Source organism: Lygodium microphyllum, unplaced genomic scaffold, assembly GCF_053477565.2.
Source record: "Lygodium microphyllum isolate KBCC unplaced genomic scaffold, Lygodium_microphyllum_v1.1.10 scaffold_188, whole genome shotgun sequence".
NCBI classification, from domain to species: Eukaryota; Viridiplantae; Streptophyta; class Polypodiopsida; order Schizaeales; family Lygodiaceae; genus Lygodium; species Lygodium microphyllum.
In genome coordinates, this window is record NW_028229671.1 from 80,665 (window position 1) to 93,075 (window position 12,411).

Here is a 12,411-nt window from a genome sequence, read left to right on the forward strand (position 1 = left end):
TGAATGAATACTAAACCTTGAATTTTTGTGTCTTGAGGATTGAGACAGAGGTAATGAGTTGGAGAGTGTGCCGTACTTTGATGGATCTCAAAATGCATTAGGGCAGCCTTTGAAGACATGCAGCGACAACAAACACAATAGTGCAGATGTCGAATCTATGTCAGATAGGCAGAGGAGAGAGAACATTTGCAATGCGCCAGGCTGATGATGATGTGGCTAGCAAATGATAGCAAATATGCAAAATTGATGATGTGGCAATCTGAACAGCAATTGCATATCAAAACACAGACCTAAAAGATGGTTATTAACTATAGACGATGTAGTAGTGTTAGTAGAGTATTTGTCAACTCATGTGTGAGTCTGAGCTTGATTTGGGCTGGGCATTTTTATTAGGTATTTTAGGTTTTTTTTGGTGTGGCATTTTATGCCAGTGGAGCATTTTTATGCACCAGTCGGCCAGCATTAATGCTGTCGACCAGCATTATTGCTCCCCACTTTTTCAGCCTATTTATACTCAGTGCTCCTCCTCAGTCAGTATCATCACCATCTTCACCATCTGCAGACTCTGTGGAGAGAGGAGCCAGTGCCAGTGCCAGTGCCCACGCAACCAGTGACTCACTGTTGTATGCGACTGTCTCGTGTTCAGATATATGGATTCCATTTCCCGTGCATACATCTGAGTTCTCATCTGTATCGTGTTCTTTTCTTTTCTATTTTTGTCTTGTGTTTCAGCAGTTTATTTCAGCACATGTTTATGCTTCCACCACTGCTCCACTTCTGACATGGTATCAGTTTTCAGGATCTGTGCTCCTGTTGTGTTTTCTTGCTGATTTGAGGATTGTTTTGTACCCCTGCTGATCAGGCGACTGCTGTAGCAGCCAGGCGACCTGTTTTGGGCTGTTTTCAGCCTGTGTTTTTTGCAGTTTTGCCATCGTCTGCTGCTTACGCACCCTCTGCTGCCTGTGTTTTTCATCTGCAGCTGCTGGTGACAGTTTTCTACCTGCTTTTCTCCAGTTTACAGCCTGTGTTTTGCTGATTCAGCGTCTCTCGTGGCTGGGTGACTGTTACTTCAGGCCGTCTTTGCTGTTTTTGGCAGTTTTTGACTGGCTTTTTTGACTTTCTGCAGCAGATTCTGTCTTCTATTGATCAGATTTTGGGTTCTATTGCATGTGAACTCTCATTTTCTGCAGTCTGTGCTTGTGTTTTGGCTGTGTTTCCTCTCTCAATTCCATCTCTTCTCTACTTCTCTTCTTATCCTCTCCATATGGCTCCTTCGTGTACTTCCACTGATGATAAGTTACATGGACCTAATTATCTCACATGGAGTGCTATCATGAAAGCTTGGTTTGTGCAGAAGCGGTTATGGTACATCGTCTGTGGAGCTATTGCTCGACCTCTCCGTCATTTTCCTCTTCCTGAAGACTTTGATGAGGACAACCATGAGGAAGCGGTGCTCACATGGGACTCGGACGATGCCCGTGCTTACTCGATGTTGCTTCGGTGTATTTCTAAAGCGGTCTTACCGGCGGTTACCTCCTGTAGGACATCTCCTGAAGTATGGCAGAAGTTGTAGCAGATGTACGAGGCACCTTCCACTATGCGGGCCGTCACACTTTATGGCGAGCTCTAGCCGATGAAGTTTGAGCCGAAAGATACTATTCAGTCTTTTCTTCTTCGTGTTACGCAGGTACAGGACCAACTTCAACACATGCAATCTGCTCTTCCCGAAGTGCATCTCGTCGGGACGGTCCTCTACAAGCTCCCCCCGGAGTTTGATGGAGTGGCTAATGCTTTGCGGGCGCAGACATCATCGACTCCTGTCAGTTTTACACATATGACCTCGATGCTTCTTGAGCATGAGACATCCTTGAGATTACAGGGGCGGCTTCCGGCACATTATGGAGGCGAGGCTTATGTAGCTTTAGAGAGGGGTGACGGGAAGAAGAAGTCGAAGGCCCAATGTTACCACTGTGGCAAGAAGGGACATTTGCTGAAGGACTGCAAGAAGTTAGCGGCTTCCAGGAAGAAGGAGCAGAAGACGAAGCGGGATGTTGACTCTACCGATGAGTCCTCTCCTTCATCAGACTCCGACTCAGATCCTCCGACCAAGGTGAAGTCCAAGGCACGGAAGGGATCCTCTCCTTCGGATCGCGGAAAGGGCTTGGTGGCCCCTTCCTTGGCTGCTTTCTAGTGGTGTTGATGAGGTCATCCCTCATGACTCTCTTGTGCCAGAGAGGGAGTGTGAGCGGGTGTTTAGACGGGGCAACCGCGCCTCATCTATACTCTTATACAGGTGCACAGGTTCCAGAGAGGGACGTCCCTGACGCATTGACTTTAGTCTGGCGGAATCAAATCCTGGAGTTGGGATGGACATCTAGGTTTATGATGAGCTGGTTATCTGACAGAGAGCGGGAGGCTTTCATCTGGAGCTCACATGAGGGGACACTTTGGCGGTCTGGCCAAAGGCGGGGAATCCATGTTCACCTATGTTCAGGGGCATTTTTGATAGGATGGTCTTGTATGCCACTGCGAGACATTGGTGATGGACACAGAGACATGCTATGATCTTCTCTATTTTCAGGTGTTTGGTACGATCGACATCGACATCAGGTTCTCTCCGAGGCACCTTGGTGGTGGCTTGATCACCCACTGCTTGGGTATCCATGGTTCTACTTGGTGATTCTATGTTGTATAGTTTCTGATTCCTTTTCATTGTACTATTGTGTTGTATCAGATCACTCATGATCTGAGAGAGGGTGTTAGCAGAGTATTTGTCAGCTCATGTGTGAGTCTGAGCTTGATCTGGGCTGGGCATTTTTATTAGGTATTTTAGGTTTTTTCTGGTGTGGCATTTTATGCCAGTGGAGCATTTTTATGCACCAGTCGGCCAACATTAATGCTGTCCTACCAGCATTATTGCTCCCCACTTTTTCAGCCTATTTATACTCAATGCTCCTCCTCAGTCAGTATCATCATCATCTTCACCATTTGCAGACTCTGTGGAGAGAGGAGCTAGAGCTAGTGCCAGTGCCAGTGCCCACGCAACCAGTGACTCACTGTTGTATGCGACTGTCTCGAGTTCAGATATATGGATTTCATTTCCCGTGCATACATCTGAGTTCTCATCTGTATCGTGTTCTTTTCTTTTCTCTTTTTGTCTTGTGTTTCAGCAGTTTATTTCAGCACATGTTTATGCTTCCACCGCTGCTCCACTTCTGATAAGTAGATGCATCAAATGCAGTCTAGAACAGGCCACCAGGCTGTAAATGCAGCCTTCTAGAGATAGTCAACAATGGCTAGTAGTAGTGGAAGGTGTGGATGGCAAGGTAAAGGTTGGAAACAAACGCCAGGAGAGTGCAGTCAGTGTGGGGTAGCTTTCGGTTGAGATCTCCTCTACGAAGGGGTGTGGACAACAAAGCTCTAGCATTTGAAACATGTAAAAATAGGATTAGTTTGAGTGAGAGGACAAGTTGTCTATTTATAGAAGGTTTGGGCCTTTCAAATTAGGGTATATATATGGGACATTGAAACTCTCTCGGACCGCATCTGTTTAAAAGAAATGGTTAAAATTCATTAATTAACTTGAGTTTTGAGGTTGTTTAAGTAAGGCTAATGATAATGTAGCGACAAAGGATCAATATGATGAACATCTTAGACCATATTTATAATCCATCGCCTTTGTATGTGGAACGGAGATGGATGGGTGACTCAGGAATCTACTACATAGCTGCCCACCAGTTTGCATACCTTCAAATCAACCTAAAGAGGATCAAGTGGTTGGAGGACCTGAAGATCATGAAGCTGTTCATTTTTGTGGAGGCTCACATAAATTCAATTTTACATATCGAAGATCAGAAGGTTGAAATTAACTCATATGTATACGAGGAAGTGACCTGTGTAATCCCCGCCAACAGGATCAAGGTGTTGGGACACTACGAGAAGAATGGGTACCAAAGGAAAGGATACCCTAATGTTTCGACGACTTATCAATTTGTAAAGATCCATTTGTGAAGAATGGGTTTCCGTAGATAAATGTAATACAACATTATTCTCCCCAAACTAATGTAATCGTTGCTCTATCATCATTTGCGCACGTTGACTGTTTAGTGACTTACTAAGACCACATAGACGATGGTTATCTTAAAAAGGGAGCCCAAGTGTTTACCTTAGAGAGGACATAACATCAGACAAAGGGTGCTTGTCGGCTATCTAGTGGCCTACTAAGTCCGACAAAGACGGATGGAAACACAATGGACTATCTCTCTCTCTTTTTGTGGGTTTTGTTTTGTTTTCTTTCACAAGATTTATCATTAAGTGAGGGTTTTCAAAAGATTTTTAGTTGATTAAGTAACAATGTTTCAAAGGGAAAAAGGTATGGTTACTCCTATGACCTTTACAAACAGACTATCTCTACCACTATTGAGTGTTGATGACAAAGGGAATAGGCTAAGTGGGTGAAGTAGGTATGGTGGATAGGTGGAGAGGCAAAAAAAAAAAAAGCAAGCAAGAGAGTTTGCATGACATGAAACAAGAAGACCAATTGGGTACAATCTCCCCCCATGCCTTGTGTGAGCGCTTCACAAGGCACGTATTTATAAATTTATTAATCTCCAAGCTAAAAAATAGCCCAATTTACAGTTAGCATGCTTTTGTATTTTGTGTTTGCTTTTGCCCAAATAAAGAATAAAGCGATTGGGCATCCCAAAAGTCAGACTGTGCCCATATACAATGTCCAATAATAAAATATTTAAACCAAGCGCTATGTATAATGCCACGAATACAGTGGATCTAGAGTTGTCTGCTCTAAAGATTAAAAAGCGATAAATGCGCATAGATGTATGTTTATAAAAACAAAATGTAAAAGCACTAGAGTTATGTAGAGGCAATGAAGGGGTGATCATGCTCATGCAAAATGCGATGCAATGGTGTGACTTGGACAATGCCCTTGTAGGAGACTTGTTCACTTATCTAAGCGTCCTTTTACAATCATGGTCATCTTGATGATAATGTTTGAATAAAAAATATTAAACAACACGTGTCACCATCAAGAGAAGAAAGTCACCCCCTCTCAAATTGGAAGGAAAAGCTAGAGAGAAGCATCCTCTTCTTGTCAATTTAAAAAAGTAGGGGAGGATGTATCCAAGCCGATCCTGGGTAGTACATATTGAAGCACTGACTTATTGACCGCCTTGGTCAATATGTTTGCAAAGTTATGTGATGAAGGCATACACTCTAGGCGAATAGTGTCTAGCTCAATACTCTTGGCGAAGTGGAAATATATATCAACATGCTACATCCGAGGTATGATAATTAGGCTACCAGCTAGTGCAATCGCACTCTAGTTGTCTTAGTAAATGATAGTTGGTACATCCCTTGGAAATTGAAATGCAGTAAGCTTCTCAAATACATGGCCTTGGTGGTACCATTAAAGAGCCATACTCTGTCTCATTTGTGGAAGCCACCACCGTCTTCTACTTATGGGGTAAGGAGAGCAAAGAGGTATGTAGCCTTCCGATACATCACTACGGCCTTCTCTAGCAATGCTTCAAAGGATGATTCAGCTAGCAAGAGCCCACCAAATGAAGTAGATTGCGACGCCGACACCACACTTTAGCATTGGTAGATCTATTGGGGTGGCGGCATCGCGGCGTGGCTTGTAAATACTCTTGAGTGCATATCTAAGTAGGGGCATTCTTATAGTTATATTCACTTTTTTGAATTTAGGTACGAGTATTGAGCTTCTCCTTGTATATAAGAAAACTCTTACTACTACCACAACTCGAAGTGGGCTTCGAGTTTTTTATAGGGGGTGGCTAGGCTAAGAAATGGGAGCCATACCCAAGGTAAAGGGGTAACCACCATGGGAACATTGGATGTCAGGATCTCTTGCCCAATCAAAATTAGTGTACTCTTGGAAACATAAATGAGAATCATTAGTTAGCTCATAAAAATAGGCATACCTTAAATATCTCAAAATATGAAGACATGCAATCCAATGTGATATCCTAGGTGCTGTGAAATATTGATTGAGCAAACTAACTAGGTATGCTAAATTTGGTCTAGTATCAATCAACCAAAGAAGCTTTTTTACCACAGATCTATAGATATATTGATTAAAGGACTTCTGATCTAAGATATCCTTAGATAAGTGGATAGTTGGATTTAGAGACGTGGCCACAGGCCATGTTTGATCTTGATACTATTGATCCACCAAACTGACATCTCAAATGTAGCAAAGAGCTTGACCTTCATTTCTACTCTAGGAGGTGAATTTGAACCAATGATGAATCGATTGTTATATACAGTGGGATATAGCTGACCCCCTTGAAAGTGATATGAATATTTAAGCTTAGGCTATAAGAGGTAGAATGGTATCTGTGAGTTCGAAGGAACTCATCTATCGTTTGGAACCAAGATTGCGGTGCTTGCTTTAGCCCATAAAGAGTGTCCTGCAAGCGAAAGACCTCATCTTTCTAGTTAGTAGAAGAAAATATGGGTGGTTACTTCATGTAGACTCTCTTCCAAATAAGGGCTCAAAAAGGCACTTTTGATATCCATTTGATAGATTGGATAATTGCTGTGAACAACTAGTGCAACCAATAGACGAAAAGATATCAACTATGTAGTAGGTTTCAAGGTTTCTTCGTAGTAAATACCTTGCTTTTGTCGAAACCCTTGCACAAAAAGATAAGCCTTGTACTTGTTACAAGTCTCGATAGTCTTTAGCTTGGTGCTAAAACTTTACTTCGTCCTAATGACTTTCTTGTGACTCATGATCGAGCAAGGTCGAAGTATCATTTTGGTCAATACTCTCTAAGCATCTTCTTCATGGCCTCTCACCATTGGTGCGAAAGAGCCTCTTGTTAACTATTTGGCTTAGAATGTGCTATGTAATCAGTTGTAAACAATGACACAAATAAAGCTTGAGGTGCAAGATGGCTAGATCTTCTAGGGCTCTCCGGAGTGGAATGTGGTGGAAGGATCCTTGAATCCCTCATGGTTAGTTGGTACCAACAAGGTAATAGGTCTCGTAGAGGGGGACGTGGGGACTGAAGAATCTGCGGAATGTTCAGGAGTGGGCAACAGATCCGGCTTAGAAGGTACTATCTCCGATAGTATATGTGGAGGAATCTGCTTGGAGTCCAATGCAGAAGATTGTACAAATCCCTCTCATTAAAAACTCTCTCTCTCCTAACGTTTACCTTGTTTATTCGAGGATTGAACAAATGACAGGCCTTTGCTTCAAAGTAGTGACTTGCAGAAATAAGGAGATCAATTGAGAAAGTGAGCTTTCCTATCTTATTATTAAGCATGTGCGTGTGCACGTGACTCCCAAGGACCCTAAAGTGGAAAACTATAGATTTAAGAGCCAAAAGATGCCTCATACAGAGTCCTTTGAGAGAGCCCCACAAATGGACACCAGTTGAGGATGTATACTGACGTGTTAACAGCCTCAACCCAAAGATACTTAGAAAGCTTTGCTACGAATAGCATAGAGTGTGCCATATTCATGATGGTCCGGGTCCTACACTTTATGACTCTATTTTGAGATGAGGAGTTGGTAGATGTAAGTTGGTGAGAGATACCATCCTCTTGTAGAAACTTGAAAAACTCGTGGAAGGTAAACTCGCCACCACTATCACTTATGCATCCTACATGATGACTAGTCTAGTTATAAATCAGTAGCACCCAAGTAGAGATATATGTAAATGTGTTGAACTTATGTTCGAGAAAATACACCCACATGTATCTAAAATGATCATCCATGATAAAAAGGTACAGTGCGTTGTTCAAGGTGGCAATGGATGTCGGTCCACAAAGATCAACATGAATCAATCTAAGACGCGGCCCAGCTCTATGTGTGGTTTGTTGAGGAAATGAGATATGATGTTGCTTCATGAGTTGACATGCTTTACAGATTTCTCGAGATACCTTCAGGGCGTGGAAGGTCCTCAACTATCTGTGGACGCAATAACTCACAAAGAGAGTCGTATCCAAGTTGTCCCAAGGAAAATGCCAAAGATGCTCATTGTTCGTGGGCTCGTGTGAAGCGGCTAAAGCCTAGAAGCAATGGAACTCTAAGCCTTGGCTGTCGGCTTGGAAAGGAACTAGGTCACGTGGTATAGGTCACTAGGTTGTGTCTCACCACGAGCAATTATTAAACTATTTTGAGAGTCAAGGACCTCGATTGTGGTAGCTGTAAAGAAAACTAGTGGTCCCAAGTCAACAAAATTGCCAAATGGATAACCCAAGCTGGGGAACATAATATACATCATCTAGTGCGGCGAGATCCAAGCCCTAGTTAGTGGCAAATTGGGTGCAATTGTGAGCTTGAATCTTGACTGATGAGTTGTTCTTAATGCGGACTATCCAAGTTGTAGGGGTTCAGGAGATAAAAATGTTTGAGATGGGGATCATATTATGAGTAGCTTCACTACACAGAATCCAAGGAGTAGTAGAAGTGCTTGGTTGTGACGAGTGAGCCTTTGTAGTCGCCTCATTGAGAGGCAACTCGTAGATATAGACGAGGCTCACATCCTCAAATATCTCTAAGGAGACGATGTGGGTCTCTATAGACTGACTAGTCAAGCATTGGCGTTCAGACTGATGTTGACTGTGATGGTTGATTGCTGGCAGTGTGGGTTTGGCTTTGTCACTGCCCTTGTTGAGAGTTGTCATTGCCGTGTCTCCCTTGTTCGGGATTGCTTGTTTGAGGGGTGGGGGTTTGAATCTTGGGCTTTGGTGCTGTGGCTATTGGTCTTTGTGACTGATACCCATTGTGTCAAAGTGGGGAGTCTTTTGACAATGCCGACAATACCTATTCTTCTTAGGCACATTTTGCCACTTAGGTTTTAGAGAGGATTGGGGATTCCCTTGGGTCTCGCGAGCTTGGTTTTGGTTTTGAGTTGCTTTTCCAATTTTGATTGGAGTTTTGAGTTTGCTTGCCCTTCCTTCTCTTGCTGCCCCTTTTGAGAAGAAGTAATGAGAGCCTCCTATGTGGAAGTCATACCATGAAATTGATTGAACAACCAAGTGTAACACAGTAGCTGCTACTCAAATTCATAGAATGTAGCTATAGAGGGTTGTGAGATCACCTGTTGCACAAAGTGGAAGTATTTCTGTGGCAGCTTGTTAAGGAATAATGTGACTTGATCATTAGAGGACTTAGGATCCCTCGTGGTAGAGAACTTGGTGATCGCTGATACTCAACCAACTTGACTTTCAAGTCATCTCGTTGAGCAATTTTCAAAGTTTTGAAGCTTATGGTTAAGATTTATGTGACGGGTCCCATCTCGAGCCGCATAGTGGTCAGTCAAGTGTGTCCAACGCTTTGTGCTAAGTCAAAATGCTAAAGTTGAGAATGAAACTCATGCAACAAGTCTCGCACAACTTGACAATAGCGGAGGTATTTCTAGCCTTCCACGAGCAGACAACCTTGTATGAAACAAGTGTAGAATCGGGTTGGTTTTCCAACCCTTCTAGAATATCCCATAGGTTGTGGGAGTCAAGAATGTGTCTCATTAGATTGGACCAAGTAGTGTAGTTTGACCCCTAAAAATGAGTCTTGTCAGTGAAGGCATGCTTGATTGATGATGAGGAAGAACCATAATGTGTTTGATAGGTGGGGTAAGAAGGATAGTGTGGATAAGGAGGAGGAAGAGGAGAAGGTGGGTAGGCAGAAATAGGTTGTAAGTATCCAATGGATGTTGATTGATGCGGAGACACTAGAATATGAATGTTTCCATAAGGTGCCGGTGGAGGTGGAGGCAGGGGCACAACAAAATGACTAGAAGGCCCACTAGGTGATGCAATGGAGGCAAACTGTGGAACCAACTCATCTACACTCGATAAAGGTTGGGAGGGTATTTTAGGCCATGATAAGCCAAGGGAGGATACGCCTTCATCATAGGTATACCACGTGGTTGAGGGAAAGAGGTCCTTATGACTGTGCCTAAGGGTGGACCCCTGAAACCAGCCTTCCTTCTCGGATAGGGTGGTTTAACTTGATTAAGCACTTAATTACAGCAATCAACAAATGAACATAAACCGAAATGCTCACTTTACCTTCATAAACTTGGACAGTGGACACCCTGTTGGCCCCAAAACTGGCACCCCTTTCAGTATTTCTTTAATTTCAATTTCTGATGGATAAATTACAAGCCGAGATTTCACGATCTCCTTGGCTGATTCAAAAGCCCCTTGCTATTCCAATAATCAGCACAGCATTCGGGCAAATTACCCCTTGATTTTCACCGAGGACTTGCTCTAATGGAACCCCAACTAGTCAAATGCTGCCCCCAATTCACAATAGATGGGTTGGCATCTGAAATCCTCACAATTCCACAAATTTCTGGTGCTGATTTCAGTGTACAATGCCTTTGACTGATGGCACGGGTCCCAAGGTGGTTGCTAAACCCTAATTACTGCTGTAATTTAGGGTTTACAGCAGTAAACTCTTTGTTGTCCACCAAATTTGGCTGTACTTTGCTACCAATGGCTGAGAATTGGTGAGAATGCGTGAGCATAGACTGGAGGAGAAGAGAGAATGCTGTAGAAAGAGAGAAAATCAGTTGAAATGTATCTTTTGATTCGTAGCTCTGATGACGAATCTGATGGCACCAACAGCTTCAAAGGGGGGGGGGGGGGGGGGGGGTTAAAACACCAGGTTGGCTGGCAAGCCCTCCTCTTCTACCGCCGCCTCTCTTGAGGTGGAAGAGAAATCTTGCTGTCCCCCTATCCTGTCGCGGCGCGCGAACAGTTGTCGTCGCCTCTCTGAGCCAAACCTGATCACCTCCTCTCCCTCTACCAAGCTCTGAACGGCTGCCATTCAGCTTCCACCACCCTCCAACAGCCTTATCCCTAGTTGCATGGGAAAGTTTTGCCAAGTGGCAACCTTCCTAATGCATTTTCAGCCATTAAATTAAATTTTCAAAATTAATTAATTCTTAAAATTAATTTCAGTCCTTTTGACCCTGTCCAAAATTAAACATGCCCATCTGTAATGAAATTGGCTAGGCCATTTGCAACTTGGAGTGGTTCCCAACTTCTGTTGACCCTTAGACTAGCATTAATTAATTAATTAATTAATTGTCCTAGGGTCTATCCTGGCACCAACTGACCACCAAAACCCAGTTGGCATAACTTAACACAACTTTTGCCTTTAACACCCACTGCATCCTCGGGGTCCTTGGCTCGTTCCCATGAAATAACTGCCATGTGCATCACATGTGCTAAACAACTTTGCACATTTGGTTAATAATTTAATCAAATGTTACCAGCATGATTAAAGCATCTCAAAATTTCATGTCCCCGTGACACCCCCCTAGTGTGATGTGTGATGATATGTGAGATGCACTTAATGGACATGTGAATGAAGGTTCAATGAAAGAAGAGGGAGGGATGGATGGGAGATTAAGTGGATTTATGAATGCAAATGTGGGAAATGTTTTAGATTTCTTTTGTCCATTAAATATATTGAATTGAAATGAAGAAAGTAACTATTCACCTTCAAAATGACCTTGAGATGAAGATACGAAAGAAAAAGAAAAGGGAAAACTTATAGGTGGAGGAATTAACCTTTTGTACTCTTTATCTCTCTTAGAGTTAAAAAACAAAAGTGCTCTTTGAAACTAATGAATCAATATCTTGACTGCATGGTTCCTTCTTTTATGAGAATCAACAAAATCTTGCGGAAAAGAGGAAGTAGAATCAAAGGATTGAGAAGTATGAAATTGTGTATCTAGCATAAGAGTAAATGAGGGTAGAGATGTGAATGGCATAGATCAGAGAGGTAAAGAAATGAATTCTGTGGATATAGATGGATGGTTTGTTCTCGATGCTCGTTTTCACAGCAGGATGGCCAATCCCATGTAGAGCTTTCATCCTTCCTGTAAAATCTTTAGACCGGTGCACTGAATCTAAAGGGAAAAATTGAAAACTCAAATTTACCTTCTTTAAGAAGTTGTTGAGCCCGATACATGAGGATGATGTTGTACTTAGCTCATGAGATCTCATAGGATCTTTGGACTCCATCGTACTCCAATGTCTCTTTGGCCACGTTGAAACTTTGCTAAGCAAGTTGTAAGATTCACTCCTTGTTTCTTGATGGATTTGGCTTGGGAGAATGAAGTGGTGATGCAATGTTTGAAGTTATCTTTCCCTCTCGTTGTTCTTGCTTTTGCGCAGAGCTTTCAAATGAAAGGCCTAGGTTTCTTTGGAGACTACCTAGCTTTGATACCATGTATAGAAATGCCTCAACACAGAAACAAAACTACAATCGTATGACAAAGGCTAAAGCACAAATTGATAAGAGAACATAGTTAGGGTTAGGGTAACTTAGAGACAATGAACACAATGAATAATTTGAAATGGATGAATCTGAATAATACAATGCTCATGCAACAAACACAC

At 42.6% G+C, this 12,411-nt stretch overlaps 1 protein-coding gene across 1 annotated transcript in view; it reads left to right on the forward strand.

The window, feature by feature from the left end:
• LOC148008334 (cyclin-H1-1-like) overlaps positions 1 to 12,411 on the forward strand; it is a 71,284-nt gene that overhangs the window by 1,021 nt on the left and 57,852 nt on the right. The gene's annotated exons all lie outside the window — the stretch shown is intronic.